Below are 15,471 nucleotides of genomic sequence, written 5' to 3' on the forward strand. Positions count from 1 at the left end.
AGGAGGCTAATATCAGGGATCTTTTGAGCCTGCAAGGTTAGAGGCTGCAGTGAGCTATGATGATACCACTGTACTCCAGCCTGGGTGACACAGTGAAACTCAAAACAAACAAACAAACAAAAACCATCCTTTTGTTGTTGTTGTTGTTCTTGTAGAGACAGGGTCTTGATATGCTGCCAGGACTGGTCTCAAATTTCTGGGCTCAAGTAATCCTCCCACCTCAGCCTCCCAAAGTGCTGGGATTATAGGTGTTAGCTGCTGTGCTTGGCTGTTCTCGGCCCATACTAAGCATTTAATGTTAGCTTTTGTTATAGGTAGCATTAGTTCTGCAAAATTAACTCACCCTGAGAGATGATTTATAAATGTTTTGCTGAGGAAAATTGAAAAATCTCTCAAGTCCAATCACAGGGTAGCAATTAAATGTCTGAGACAGTCCAGGACAGCCCAGCATGAGCTTCAGTATTCCAGGAACCAGGGCTCCGCAGTCTTTCTGTCAGTGTAATCTGAAGATACGTCCCCTCACGCTAGAGCATCCTGGTGCTGTGTATTAAATGAAACACACACATACACACACACACACAAACATTCTTCTAAGGATAAACAATAATTTCCAAAGGTAGTGTACTTCTAATAAGGTATATCAAGAGTAAAAATAGCCCTTTTAATACAAGATGATCAGCACACAGATGTAGATCACAGTGGAGACGGCACGTCACGTTACTGTTGAGCCATACTGGCATCTGTTTGTTGAACTAGTTCCAAGCTTCTAAACTCACACAGCTTATTATCTTGTATACATACCAAGCCAAAATGCTGAAACTGCAGTGTTCTTTCTTTAAGCAGCATTAGTTTCAGCAGCAAGACATCTATCATCTCCTATGTTAATTTCTGCAAAGGAATGATTGCAAACATGAGGATTTACTAACTTCCCGCACTATGCTCAGCGCCCAAGGAGTCAGGGGGTGGAGGTAAAAGATTTGTTCTCCAAGTTGGATGAAAGACAACATTTTTGTGTGTCTTCAGAAAAATTTCAGCATTTTTTGCTATAATCAAACAAAACATTTACATGTACATGGTTTTTCAGGTGTTGGCTGATATATTAACGTATTTGTAAAACATGCCAAACAAAATCATGATAAGCCTACTGACTCAGATGTGATGAAACCTCCCAATGAATTCACAACTATTTGCTTCAAATGCTTCATTTTCCTGATTAGAGAGGAAAAATTATTGGAGAAATTATCAAAACTAATCACCACTTGAAATGTATTGTATAGGCCTTCCAAAAATGAAACTACATTTATGAGTTGAGAATCATATTATGGTTAAATCAAATACAAGATAGGAAGCTGCAAACATTACATTTCACCTTCCTGGGTAGTAATCTAAATCTAAATGTAGATGAATTTTAGATGAATTTTATTTAAATCAATTCCATCCTAAATTATGTGCATCACTGCAGTCATTTGAAATAGTAGATGGAACAGATTCAGAAAAGTACTACTCACAGATTAGTAGAATGAATTTTTTATAAAACTGTCTTGATTCCCCTTGGAATTCTTTAAAAAGTAAAATAAAAATTTAAAAATTCACCTAGGGACTGAGCGTGATGGCTCCTTCTCAAAAAAAAAAAAGAAAAGAAAAAAAGAAAGAAAGAAAAAGAAATAAAAATAATTAGCTGGGCGTGGTAAATCCCAGCTACTTGGGAGGCCGAAGAAGGAAAATTGCTTGAACCCAGGAGGCGGAGGTTGCACTGAGCCAGCCAAGATCATACCACTGCACTCCAGGCTGGGCAACAGAGGGAGACTCTATCTCAAAAAAGATTTTTAAAAAAAGCACATTAAAAAAAAACCCAGAAAAACAAAAATAAAAACTCATCGTGTTCTAATTCTAGGAAAAACATCAGGGAAGAAGTAACTATTTGGGGAAGTCTGTGATATGAAATCCAACTCTGTGACTTCACAGAAAGGACATAATATGAAGAAATCCTTCAAACTAATTTTTGTCAAATCAACCCAACTAGGTTTCATCAACTTTATATGAATTCATTTTACTTGGTACTAATCAAGTTAAATTTTTTAAATGAGCGTATATAAGAAGAAATGCAGCCAGGTGCAGGGGCTCACGCCTGTAATCCCAGCACTTTGGGAGGCCAAGGCAGGCGGATCATGAGGTCAGGAGATCGAGACCATCCTGGCTAACACGGTGAAACCCCATCACTACTAAAAACACAAAAAATTAGCCGGGCGTGGTGGTGGGCGCCTGTAGTCCCAGCTACTTGGGAGGCTGAAGCAGGAGAATGGTGTGAACCTAGGAGGCAGAGCTTGCAGTGAGCCGAGATCACGCCACTGCACTCCAACCTGGACAACAGAGCAACAGAGCGAGACTCAGACCCCCCCCCAAAAAAAAGAAAAAGAAATGCAGCCTATTGATCCTGAGGTAGATTAGGTGCCACTGATGCTGTTGAATTGAGAACTTTAGCCGGACATGGGAGTGGAGGACAAGCAAAAGATGCTGACTTGGCCAAGGGATCCCAAGGAGAGGACAAGGGAGAGGAATGAGTGAATCTCCTAACAACAGCGAGAGAGCAATGCCAGCAGGTGGAGAAAAGAGCAAAGGCCTGAGAGCAGCTACAGCTCTGTGATGAGACTTCTTGTATGCAAGCGACTACTGCATGGCCCACAGCAGCTTAAAATAAATGGGCACCAGCAGATAAGACAGGTGATAATAACAGCTCGAAATAAATGGGCAGACTCATATTTCCTTATGGTTCTGAATGTGACATTTGTTTCTAGTTTTGTAACTATGAGTTTATGTGAACCTCATGGGTTTTGAGTTAGGCAAATAGCTTCTATGTAATTAAAAGTAATTCCATCCTTTTTTTTTTTTGAGACAGAGTCTAGCTGTGTCACCCAGCCTGGAGTGCAGTAGTGTGATCTCGGCTCACTGCAACCTCCACCTCCCGGGTTCAAGCAATTCTTCTGCCTCGGCCTCCCGAGTAGCTCGGCACCCGCCACCACGCTCGGCTAATTTTTTGTTTGTTTGTTTGTATTTTTAGTAGAGATGGGGTTTCACCAAGTTGGCCAGGCTGGTCTTGAACTCCTGACCTCAGGTGATCTGCCTGCTTGACCTCCCAAAGTGCTAGGATTACAGGTGTGAGCCACTGCTCCCAGCCGTGATTCCATCTTAATAAAGTTCTGTGATCTGCAAAAAAAAAAAAAAAAAAGAAAAAAAAAGAAAAAAGAAAAAAATGCAAAAGATACATTACTTTTTTTTTTTTCCGAGATGGAGTTTCACTCTTGTGGTCCAGGTTGGAGTGCAATGGCACAATCTTAGCTCACCACAACCTCTGCCTCCTGGGTACAAGTGATTCTCTTGCTTCAGCCTCCCAGGTAGCTGTGATTACAGGCATGTGCCACCACGCCCAGCAAATTTTGTATTTTTAGTAGAGACGGGGGTTTCTCCAAGTTGGTCAGGCTGGTCTCAAACTCTCGACCTGAGGTGATCCTCTTGCCTTGGCATCCCAAAGTGCTGGGATTATAGGCATAAACCACTGCGCCTGGCCCAGAAGATAAACTTCTAAGAAATGAAGTATATATAAATGAATTATTAATTAACATTATGAAATTTCATCTTGTTTCCATCTCAGCCTATACTTCAAATTCATATATTTGTCTTAAAATATGCTTCAGTTTTTTATTCTAAGAAGCCATATCATGTAAGTCAATAATGAATCCATAGGAAATAGTTACATGAAGTTCTAACTCAGAAAACACTCAGAGAAATTATTTTGGCATAAAGAAGCCACTCTTTGGAGGCAACAGAAATTCAGATTCATACTCTGCCACTGTTAGAGTATGGATATTTATAAAATTTGGGTAATATAAAGTCATTTTTATAATGTCATTTTTAAAATTATCAGCGCCAGAATCGTATTTCATTGAATATATATCCATTCTCTTGCCCACCTGTGAGCCTTATCAGTCCCTGATGGCAGAGACAGTCTTTTGTTTGTTCTGGGTGTGGTCTTATGTCAGGGTAACAGAGCAAAACAGGATGCACGTGTGTGAGAAAAACTGGGGAATGTTAGCAGTTTTATGGGTTTCATACTTGGTGGTGCTTCATCTTAATTTCCTGTAATTTGATGTCTTAATCTTTAATTGCTCCATTTTGAAATCAGCCACCAGCTGCAGCTAATACAGGTCACAGTAACCAGATGAATCAGCCTCACACTCCTGAGGCCATTCTGCACATTTGCCAACAACATTCAGAGCAGACGCGACCAAAGGGTCATAACAAGCAGAATGGTCAGTTGACGAGGTTGGTTTAGAGCTGTAGCTTTCTCAAAGAAAGTGTGGACCAGCAGCGTCAGCATCACCTGGGAATGTGTTAGTAATGCAATTATTGAACCCCATACTAGACTTAGGGCAACAGAAACTCTGAAGGTAGGAACCAGCAACCTAAGGTTTAACAAGCCATGCAGGTGATCCTCATGTACATTAAGGTTTGAGAATAACCGGATTAGGTCAGGGGTCCCCAACCCTCAGGCTGCGGACTAGTACTGGTCCATGGCCTGTTAGGAACCGGGTTGCACAGCAGGAGGTGAGTTGAAGGCTAGTGAGCATTACTACCCTAGCTCCGCCTCCTATCAGAACAGCAGCAGCGTTAGATTCTCATAGGAGCACAAACCCTATTGCAAACTGCACCTGTGAGGGATCTAGGTTGCGTACTCCTTATGAGAATCTAATGCCTGATGATCTGAAGTGGAACAGTTTCATCCTGCAACCAACCCCTGCCCAGTGCCCTCCCAGTTCATGGAAAAACTGTCTTCCATGAAACCAGTCCCTGGTGCCAAAAAGCTTGGGGACCGCTGGATTAGGTGCTTCTCCAATGTCATGATTTTATAGAAATCTGTGAAACATTGATTTTGTGACAAAGCTTCAAAGGTTACTTGAATAAGTAGAGTGATTAAGGAAGTGTTAATAAAACAAACCTGGACAAACTACCTAACTTCAGTTTCCTCGGTAAAGGGAGATTACTAATAGTCCTGGTCTCATAGGATCGGTTGTGAGGATTCAACAAGTTAATACACATGAAATGCTCCCAAACAGCTCTGGGTGTCCTAAGTATTTAATAAATGGTCCTAGGGAGGGAATTTTATTATCCTCAATTTTCAAATGAAGGCCCAGAGGTACTAGGAAGGTAAATAACTTACCCAAGTAAATAAAAACTAGAATCCACCCAAATTGCAGGCTTTTGTCCACTCTACTATACTTCCCAGTGGAGGTGGGGAGGAGTAAAAACTGGAAGAAATATTCGACAAACTAGTGATAGGTTCTCCAGAGTTACTGTCTACAATTTAAGGGGGGTAAAAAAGGAACTGAATTGCTTTTTCATTTTTCTCAAACCTTAGGGATTGTTGATGCAGTAACAGAAGGAAAACATTCTTACCTCCTAAAATTATTGTCTTGCTGTCAGCAGAGTTTGTGGTCACCTGTGCTGGCACACAGAGAGCAGCCAAGGGGCTCCACTTCCATCCTAATGGATCCAGCCCTCCGGAGGTTCCCAATTCTGTTACACACGGTTCTTTATTTCTAGGTGGAAGAGGCTATAAATTCTGCAAAACTATTGTAATTCATTTTCTGCTAGACCAGTTAGCAAGTGTTCTCTAAATACATTATTACTGTGGGTGGTTTTGTTGTTATTATCGTATTACTAATGGTTAGCAATTCTGTTTCTTCATTCTTGCTCTACTTTTTTCTGAGATGTGGCACCACCTCAGCTCACAGCAACCTCTGACTCCCTGATTCAAGCGATTCTCCTCCCTCAGCCTCCTGAGTAGCTGGGATTACAGGCACATGCCACCATGCCCAGCTACTTTTTGTATTTTTAGTAGAGATGGGTTTTCACCACATTGGCCAGGCTGGTCTCGAACTCCTGACCTCGTGATTTGCCCACCTCGGCCTCCCAAAGTGCTGGGATTACAGGTGTAAGCCACTGCGCCTGGCCTCTACTTTGTTTTCTAGGAAAAGCAAGATACTAGAAATATCTGATATTCTCTTCCTTCCTCCTCAATCTGACCAAGTTTTGCAAAATCTTTAAACAAGATTTTCTTTACATATATTTTATATATATATATATATATATATAGAGAGAGAGAGAGAGAGAGAGAGCTATATACCTAAGAAACAATGATTTAAAACTCAGTTCAGAAGTTTTCCATTTCATTATATCCTTTTGATATGGCAGTATAAAATGAGCTTGAGCTTGTTATTAATTTGAAAATCAATTGAACTTTGTTTTTCTTAGCTTTAGTTTTGTAACTTTTTTTTTTAACGAATAGACTATTTTTCAGACCAGCTTTAGGTTTATAGCAAAATGAAGGGGAAAGTACAGAGAGTTCCCACAGGCACCCTCTACTGGACACCCACAGCCTCCCCCACCATTGCCATTCTGTACATGTGTCACCATCCGTGGCCCAACGCTAACACATCATTATCAACTAAAGCCCACAGTTTACATTAGGGATTCACTCTTGATGTTGAATGTTCTATGAGTTTTGAAAAATGTATAGTGACATGTATTCATCATTTACTATCATTCAAAATAGCTTAGACCTCAATTTTTTTTTAATTAAAATATTTTCAGAATAAGTTTTTAAAGAGTTAAGTCCTGGAATTGAAAATGTCAGTATTTAATTTATACTATGACTAGTCTTTTAAGTTTCAACTCTGTCAGAAAATTCCTATTATAATGAATTTTTATTATACTACTTATTTTTGTTTGTGGTATTAACGTTACCACCATAAACAAATCTTTGAAACTATTTCTTCTTGTATCCTCAAAAGTTTCCATTAAAACGTTATCTGTGTCCACCTAACTCATTGCTTTCAAGGGAATAAAATAGTTGTTTGAGTCAACTAGAAAACAAATTCGATTAAGATAAGGAGACAATTTATTCGAAAGGATTAACGCAAGTGGCGGGTATGAGAAAGATAATGGTAACTGGGAGAACTCTCTGACAATAACATCTGCAAGCGTCTGAAAGGTTAGGCAAAAAGGGATTTTCTTTTTTAGAGAGGAGTAAACTAGGCTAGAAAGAACCAGGCGTGGAGAAGTGGGATTAAAGGATGCGGGTAGCATGACTGGTTAGTAGATCAGAGGATGTTTTACCCTGAGGTGAGCCTATTTTTGGGAGAGCCTTTTAGGGAAGGACTTTTAGACTGAGGGGCAGCCAAAATTTAGGAGCCTGGGGGAAGGAGAGAAACTTAACCAAAGTTGGATTAACTAGCACTCTGTTCCAGTTTTGCTTCCATGGACATAAGCGGTTCAACTAGGCTTTATGAGGCAGAGAATGGGAACCTGGAGGGTCTGGCCTTGGCATAGGTGAACAAGAGAGGCATCTGTGAATCTTATCTAAATCCTAGGGGGAAGGGTGATTCTTTGCAATAAGCCCACTTCCAGAACACAAAGGGTAGGGAAATTTCTTTTTTTCTTTTTCTTTTTGAAACAGAGTCTCGCTCTGTCGCCCAGGCTGGAATGCAGTAGCGCAATCTTGGCTCACTACAACCTCCGCCTCCCCGGTTCAACCAATCTTCATGCTTCAGCCTCCTGGGTAGCTGAGGCCACAGGCATCTGCCACCACACTCGGCTAATTTTTGTATTTTTAGTAGAGGCAGGGTTTCACCACGTTGGCCAGGCTGGTCTCCAACTCCTGACATCAGGTGATCCACCAGCCTCAGCCTCCCAAAGTGCCGGGATTACAGGTGTGAGCCACCCCGCCCAGCCAGGTAGGGGAATTTATTAACTTTAACCTTTTTCCAGGATTACAAGGCTCAGGTCAAATTCAATAGTGCCCCATTTTGTTCAAGATAAATGGTATTTTTTGTCACTGAACAACTCAGGATCATAAATCTCTTGGGTTGAGTGAAGCAGGGTCTCAGAAATAGTTTCCTGATGACTCTTGTTGGTGTTGTTGCTGTAAAATCTGTTGAATCATAGTCCATTGTTCTTCCTTCAAAACAGCTTAATACTAAAAAATTCCCATCTTCTAAGATTCAATTTTGTGTCACTAATTTCTAAAATGTCTCAGACTCGGGTTTTCTGTTCAATCCTTGAAGATTCAGGCCAGACATGGTGGCACACACCTGTAATTCCAGCACATTGAGAGGCCAAGATGCGCCCCCACACCCAGCTATTTTATGTTATTTATTTTTATTTTTTTTGTGTGTGAAAAAGAGTCTCGCACTGTCACTGATGCTGGAGTGCAGTGGTGCGACATTAAAGTTTGAATCTGGAGACAACAACGCACTAGAAAAGTGGTTATACTATCAACTCAGGCCCTATTCAAGCTGGGAAAATTGTAGTGCAGCTGGATATGGTGGCTCATGCCTGTAATCCCAGCACTTTGGGAGGCTGAGGTGGGAGAATTGCTGGAGCCCAGGAGTTGAAAACCAACCTGGGCAACACAGTGAGACCACATCTGTACAAAAAATAAAAAATTAGTTGGGTGTAGTGGCATCTGCCTGTGGTTCCAGCTGCTGGGAGGCTGAGGTAGGAGGACTGATTGAGCCCAAGTGGTTGAGGCTGCAGTAAGCCATGTTTGTAACACTGCACTCCAGTCTGGGTAACAGAATGAGACCTTGTCTCTCTCTTTTTTTTTTGAGACAGTCTCACTCTGTCCCAGGCTGGAGTGCAGTAGCGCAATCTCTGTTCACTGCAACCTCTGCCTCCCAGGTTCAAGTAAGTCTCCTGCCTCAGCCTTGTAAGTAGCTGGGATTACAGGCAAGCACCACCACGCTCAGCTAATTTTTGTATTTTTAGTAGGGGAGTAATTTATATCATTTTAAAACAATCGATCAAAAACTATGGAAGACTATATCTACATTAATAGGCAATTTCAGAAAATTGGAAAATGTAATTTTGTTCAAGAGTTTAAACTTCTCATCATTTATTTTTTTCTTTTTTAAAAAAATCTAATGAGTTGACTTACTATCATTTAATTAATATGTATATTTAGGCCAATATATATATATAAATTTAAAATATATATATATATTGTGGCTCACACCTGTAATCCCAGCACTTTGGGAGGCCGAGGCAGGCAGGTCACTTGAGGTCAGGAGTTCGAGACCAGCCTGGCCAACATACAGAAACCCCTTTTCTACTGAAAATACAAAAATTAGCTGGGCATTGTGGCACATGCCTGTAGTCCCAGCTACTCGGGAGGCTGAGGCAGGAGAATTGCTTGAACCCAAGATCAGCCTGGGCAACATAGCAAGACCCCATCTTTGAAAAAAGAAGATTTAAACATACAACAAGGAATAAAATTTTAAAAATAATACAAGTAAGAAAACAGCTATAGTCTTCAGAAAGTTGAGCTCTGTCGCCCAGGCTGGAGTGCAGTGGCGCGATCTCCGTTGGCTCACTGCAGCCTCCGCCTCCCAAGTTCAAGCAATTCTCTGCCTCACCCTCCTGAGTAGCTGGGATTACAGGCACCCGCCACTGTGACTGGCTAATTTTTGTATTTTTTGTAGAGACAGGGTTTCACCATCTTGGCCAGGCTGGTCTTGAACTCCTGACCTCGTGATCCACCCACCTCGGCCTCCCAAGTGCTGGGATTATAAGCATAAGCCACCACAACCAGCAGATACCACATTTTCTTTTTTCTTTCTTTCTTTTTGGGGGGACGGAGTCTCGTTCTGTCACCCAGGCTAGAGTGCAGTGGTGCCATCTCGGCTCACTCCAAGCTCCGCCTCCCGGGTTCACGCCATTCTCCTGCCTCAGCCTCCCGAGTAGCTGGGACTACAGGTGCCTGCCACCACACCAGGCTAATTTTTTGTATTTTTAGTAGAGATGGGGTTTCACCGTGTTAGTCAGGATGGTCTCGATCTCCTGACCTTGTGATCCGCCTGCCTCGGCCTCCCAAAGTGCTGGGATTACAGGCGTGAGCCACAGCGCCCAGCCCACATTTTCAAAACAATACTGACAAAGAAAAATAAATTCAGAGCAGTGCTCACCAAAAAGAATAGTGGTGACCATAATTCTACCAAAAAAAAACAAAAAAAAACAAAAAAAACAAAAAAAAAACAAGAGTCTTGGGGTCAAATAGGATTAGAATACCCTGAGTCCTCTATATTCCTCCTAGAGCTTCACAATGCACTTAGCATATCCAAGGCTCTGGGAAGTGCTAATAGAAATAGAAACTTCTTTCATTTTGCTTAGCACACTACTTTCCAAATATATTTTTTCTTTTAGTTCTGTAATAACATAATGATGATCCTACTCAACCAGAATTTTGTTTTAGTTTTTGAGACAGGATCTTGCTCTGTCACCCAGGCAGGGTGCAGGAGTGCAGGGGTGCAATCACAGCTCACTGCAGCCTCCACCTCCCAGGGACAGCCATTCTCCCCCATCAGCCTCCTAAGTAGCTGGGACCACAGGCACATATCACCATACTCAGCTAATTCTTGTATTTTTCGTAGAAACAGGATTTGGCCATGTTACCAGCCTGGTCTCGAACTCCTGGGATCAAGTGATCCTTCCGCCTCAGTCCCCTAGAGCGCTGGGACAACAGGCGTGAGCCACTGTACCCTATTCAGATTTTTAAAATCATCAGTTTGAGAAACACTAACCCAGAGAGTGACCAGGATGCTGAGGATGTCTGGGAAATGAAGGAACTGAGATTGGGGAAAAGAATGTGCACTTGAACTCAGATCTGTTTTCTTTTTTTTTTTTTTTTTCTTTTTTGACATAGAGTTTCCACTCTTGTCGCCCATGGTGGAGTGCAGTGGCACGATCTCAGCTGGCTGCAACCTCAGCTCACTGCAACCTCCGATCTTGGTTCACAGCAACCTCCTCCTCCTCCCGAGAATCATTCAAGCAATTCGCCTGCCTCAGCTTCCCGAGTAGCCAGGACTATGGGTGCACGCCACCACCCCTGGCTAATTTTTTTTTTTTTTTAATTTTTAGAAGAGACAGGGTATCACCATGTTGGCCAGGGTGGTCTCGAACTCCTGACTTCAGGTGATCCGCCCACCTCGGCCTCCCAAAGTGCTGGGATTACAGGCGTGAGCCACCTTGCCAGGTCTCAGATCTGTTTTCTAATCCCAGCTCAGCCACTTAGAAGTTTCATGACCTTTCTCACCTGTAAAATGGGTATGAAAATACCCATCTTGGCCAGGCATGGTGGCTCACGCCTGTGATCCTAGCACTTTGGGAGGTGGAGGCAGGCAAGTGACAAGGTCAGGAGTTCAAGACCAGCCTGGCCAATATGGTGAAACCCTGTCTCTACTAAAAATACAAAAATTAGCTGGGTGTGGTGGTGGGCACCTGTAGTCCCAGCTACTCAGGAGGCTGAGACAAGAGAATAGCTTGAACATGGGAGGCGGAGGTTGCAGTGAGCCAAGATCACGCCACTGCACTCCAGCCTGGGAGGCAGCGTAAGACTCCATCTCAAAAAAAAAAAGAAAAAAAAAATACCAATCTTGTAATGTTTTTGTAAAGATTGGCAATGGAATGTATAAAACATCTAGCCCATTGTCTAGTTCATCGTGGGCAAATAAAACGTTATGCATCTCTCTTATTATTGTTAATTATTTCACCAGGGTAAAAGAAAGCTAGAAGAAAGAGGAAGAGGAGTATCATGAGAGCTTTTTGTATAGAAGAGGGAATAGACTATGATAAACCCATCCAAATGGCAGGAGAGCTGATGGGGAGAACATTAACCCCAAAATATGGCACTGTGGTATTTGAGAAAATAGCAGAAGCAGGAAGGTCTCTGATGGTCCTCCTCTGCCTGAAGCTGGTCATAAAATATTCATTACAAAGGTAGCTTCCCTACACTCAGAGGAAAGAAACATCCTTACTTTCGAAGACTCAGAGATGTCAAGAAGAATTTCAACCAACAGCTCTTGCTAAATTTCCCTTAGTTTATTAATATTAGGTCATACTTTCTTTATCCAATTATATTTCTGCATGACTGTCTACTCTTCATCAAACCTAAGTATAAAAATACGGACTTTTCCTTTTGTTTGGGTCATTTCTGAGGCTCCCATGTCACATAAAATTTTTATTAAACAAATTAGTATGTTTCTCTATTGTTAATTTGTCTCTTGTTATATGTACCTCAGCCATGTACCTGGCAATGGGTGAGGGAAAATATTACTTTTTCTCTTCTCCAGAACCCATAGGCAGAAGCTGTAAAAATGTATCTCTGCTTCTAGGAGAAAATGCTTTATAACGACTGAGCAGGCAAAGTTGAAACGATGCCTAAGGAAACATTGAGCTCCCTAGCAATGGCCTCCTTTAAATAACTGGAAAGTTATATAGCAAGAATGTTGTAAATTAGATTCTTATACTAGGGGAAGATCTTTTTCAAATCCCAGATTTTATTATTCTCATTTCAAAGAGGTACCTTCTCTCCACCCATATCACATTTCAGAGGTTTGAAATCCATAAAAGTAAAGAAATACTAGATACTAAAATTTTACTCATAAAGCCCCTGACGACCTCCAAAGTTGGCGAAGAGAAAAACATGTACTAACCATGTTTAGTGACTATGAAGATTTGGTAAGTCAATAAAACCATTTGTTTCTTGTGTTCAAAAATATTTAGAAATGTACCTTGAGCTATTTACCATCTCCTTGTCTCTTGGTTCATTCTTTCCTTCCACTCACCTTAGGCCTGTGTGCTCGAGGACCATTTATTCCAGATATCCCACTTCTACTTCTAAACCTTCTTCAACACCATATGTCTAGGATACCTTCATCTTCCTGTAAGTTTGCCCTCTACTTATATAGATACAGCTTTTAATAGCCCATTTCCTCTAATACTTTTAATTAAAATAGATAAGGAGATAGAGTCACATATTAAAACAATAAAAGTATTAACACTCTGCTGAAAAATATAGAGCCTGAAAGATAATATATCTGTAATATTTGTGATCATGAGGTTTGGAAAAGCAAACAAACATTCATCAAATTCTCCATTATGACATCAAATTCTCCATTATGAAGTAAGCTGTATCTTAGTGAGTTTTGGTCGTTGATTTTGGAACTAAAAAATGCTGATAACTTTATGCATGGACGGATAGATGGCTATGCCAGGTATCTTCTATTTCCTTCATCCCACCCCTAGATCCACTCTCCCCCCTTCTCCAGCAAGCTGACCTCTATGAATTGCTTCAAGGGACTCTCTTGGCCTCTGGTTTCCTGTTGGGGCTTGGCCAGTGAAAAGCAGTGGTAGGAGATGAGAGGAAGGAAGAGTGTGGTTGGGATGCTGGATACCTTTCTCTACCAAAGATCTCAGCTCCTTTAAGGTGACTCTACACACAGCCCCTGTCTCTGTCTCCAGTTCCAGGAAGTGATCCCTTCCTTTGCCATGAGGGGTGGTAACAGAGCTGTGCAGTTACTAGCCACTGGGTGCTGCACTATGCCTTGCATTTAGTGCACTTATCTCATATCTTTGTTTCTAGTCCTTTCATTAAACTATTCCTAAAGCATCACAGTTTGAATGTGAAGTATTTTTCGTGTCAGAACTCTTAATATAACAACCATCTCTAATGCTGAGCTTGGACTATGGTTCTAAACAGTTTGAATCTTTTACCAGTGGAACACTGCATAGAGCCTGACATAAGACAGAGCATATAACAGAATGCATAATGGTGAGACCTAACTCACGTCCAGCACGAAGCTTGGCATAATCTTGCTGAAGTATGAATAAATTTGGCCCCTTTAGTTTATGAGTGAACACATACAGAGTAATAAATTGTGCTGTTCAAACAGCAGCACCAGGCTAAAGTGTAACCAAGGGAGAAGTGTGTTGTGTGGATATCCACTTTTGTAGACAAGGATACACTAAATGAGTGACTGGGGCCAGCACAGTGGCTCACATCTGTAATCCCAGCACTTTCAGAGGCAGATACGGGTGAACTGCTTGAGTCTAAGAGTTTGAGATCAGCCTGGGCAACATGGTAAAACCCTGTCTCTACTAAAAATACAATAATTAGCTGGGCGTGGTAATGTGTGCCTGTAGTCACAGTTGTTCGGGAGGCTGAGGTGAGAGGATCTCTTGAGCCCAGGAGGCAGAGGCTGCAAAGAGCCAAGATTGCACCACTTCACTCCAGCCTGGGTGACAGAGAAAGACTATGTCTCAAAATAAAAAAAAAGGAGTGACTGAATTGAATCGTAGTCATTTCTGACTTGCCTAGTATTCATTTAGTTTTTAACTGCTTCAAGCATATCACCAACAGTATTTGAAATAATGTTTTGTAATCCCAGCACTTTGGGAGGCCAAGGTGGGTAGATTGCTTAAGGTCAGGAGTTCAAGACCAGCCTGGCCAACACGGTGAAACCCTGTCTCTACTAAAAATACAAAAATTAGCTGGGCGTAGTGGCGCATGACTGTAGTCCCAGCTACTTAGGAGGCTGAAGCACAAGAATCACTTGATTCTCCTGGGAGGCTGTGTTTGCAATACACCAGAGATTGTGCCACTGCACTCCACACTCCAGCCTGGGCGATAGAGTGTGACCTTGTCTCAAAAGAAAATAAATAATGTATAGAATTCAGAAGCATCAAGAATCTCTAGACTTAGTGTTTAAGCCCCAGATAATACTTGTTACTTTCCGTCTTATAAATTAGAATTAAAATACTAACACATTTGGAAGAAGTAATACTAATGAATTAAAATAAGTCAGTAGGGCCAAGTGCAGTGGCCCATAATCCCAGAACTTTCCGAGGCTGAGACAAGTGGATCACCTGAGGTCAGGAGTTCAAGATCAGCCTGGCCAACATGGTGAAACCCTGTCTTTATTAAAAATACAAAAACTTAGCCAGGTGTGGTGGTACCCACCTATAATACCAGATACTTGGGAGGCTGAGGCAGGAGAATCACTTGAGCCCAGGAGGTGGAGGGTGCAGTGAGCCGAGATCACACCACTGTACTCCAGCCTGGGCAACAGAGCAAGATTCTGTCTTAAAAAAAAACAAACAAACAAAAAAAGCCAGGCACAGTGACTCACACCTGTAATCCCAGCCCTTTGGTAGGCTGAGGTGGGCACATCACGAGGTCAGGAGATTGAGACCGTCTGGTTAACACGGTGAAATCCCATCTCTACTAAAAATATAAAAAATTAGCCGGGCATGGTGGCACGTGCCTGTAGTCCCAGCTACTTGGGAGGCTGAGGCAGGACAAACAAACCGTGGGGGGCGGAGGGTGCAGTGAGCCGAGATTGTGCCACTGCACTCCAGCCTGGGTGACAGAGTGAGACTCCATCTCAAAAACAAAAAGAAAAGAAGAGGAAGAGGAAGGAGGAGGAGGAGAAGGAGAGGAAGAAGGAGAAGAGAAGGAGGAGCAGGAGGAGGGAAGAGAAGGAGGAGGAGAAGGAGAAGACGACGACGACGATGACAGTACATCTCAAATTTAAGAGTTTGCAACGACTGCCCCATAAGCATCTTAAGAATATAGATTGC

Source organism: Piliocolobus tephrosceles, chromosome 4 (assembly GCF_002776525.5).
Source record: "Piliocolobus tephrosceles isolate RC106 chromosome 4, ASM277652v3, whole genome shotgun sequence".
NCBI classification, from domain to species: Eukaryota; Metazoa; Chordata; class Mammalia; order Primates; family Cercopithecidae; genus Piliocolobus; species Piliocolobus tephrosceles.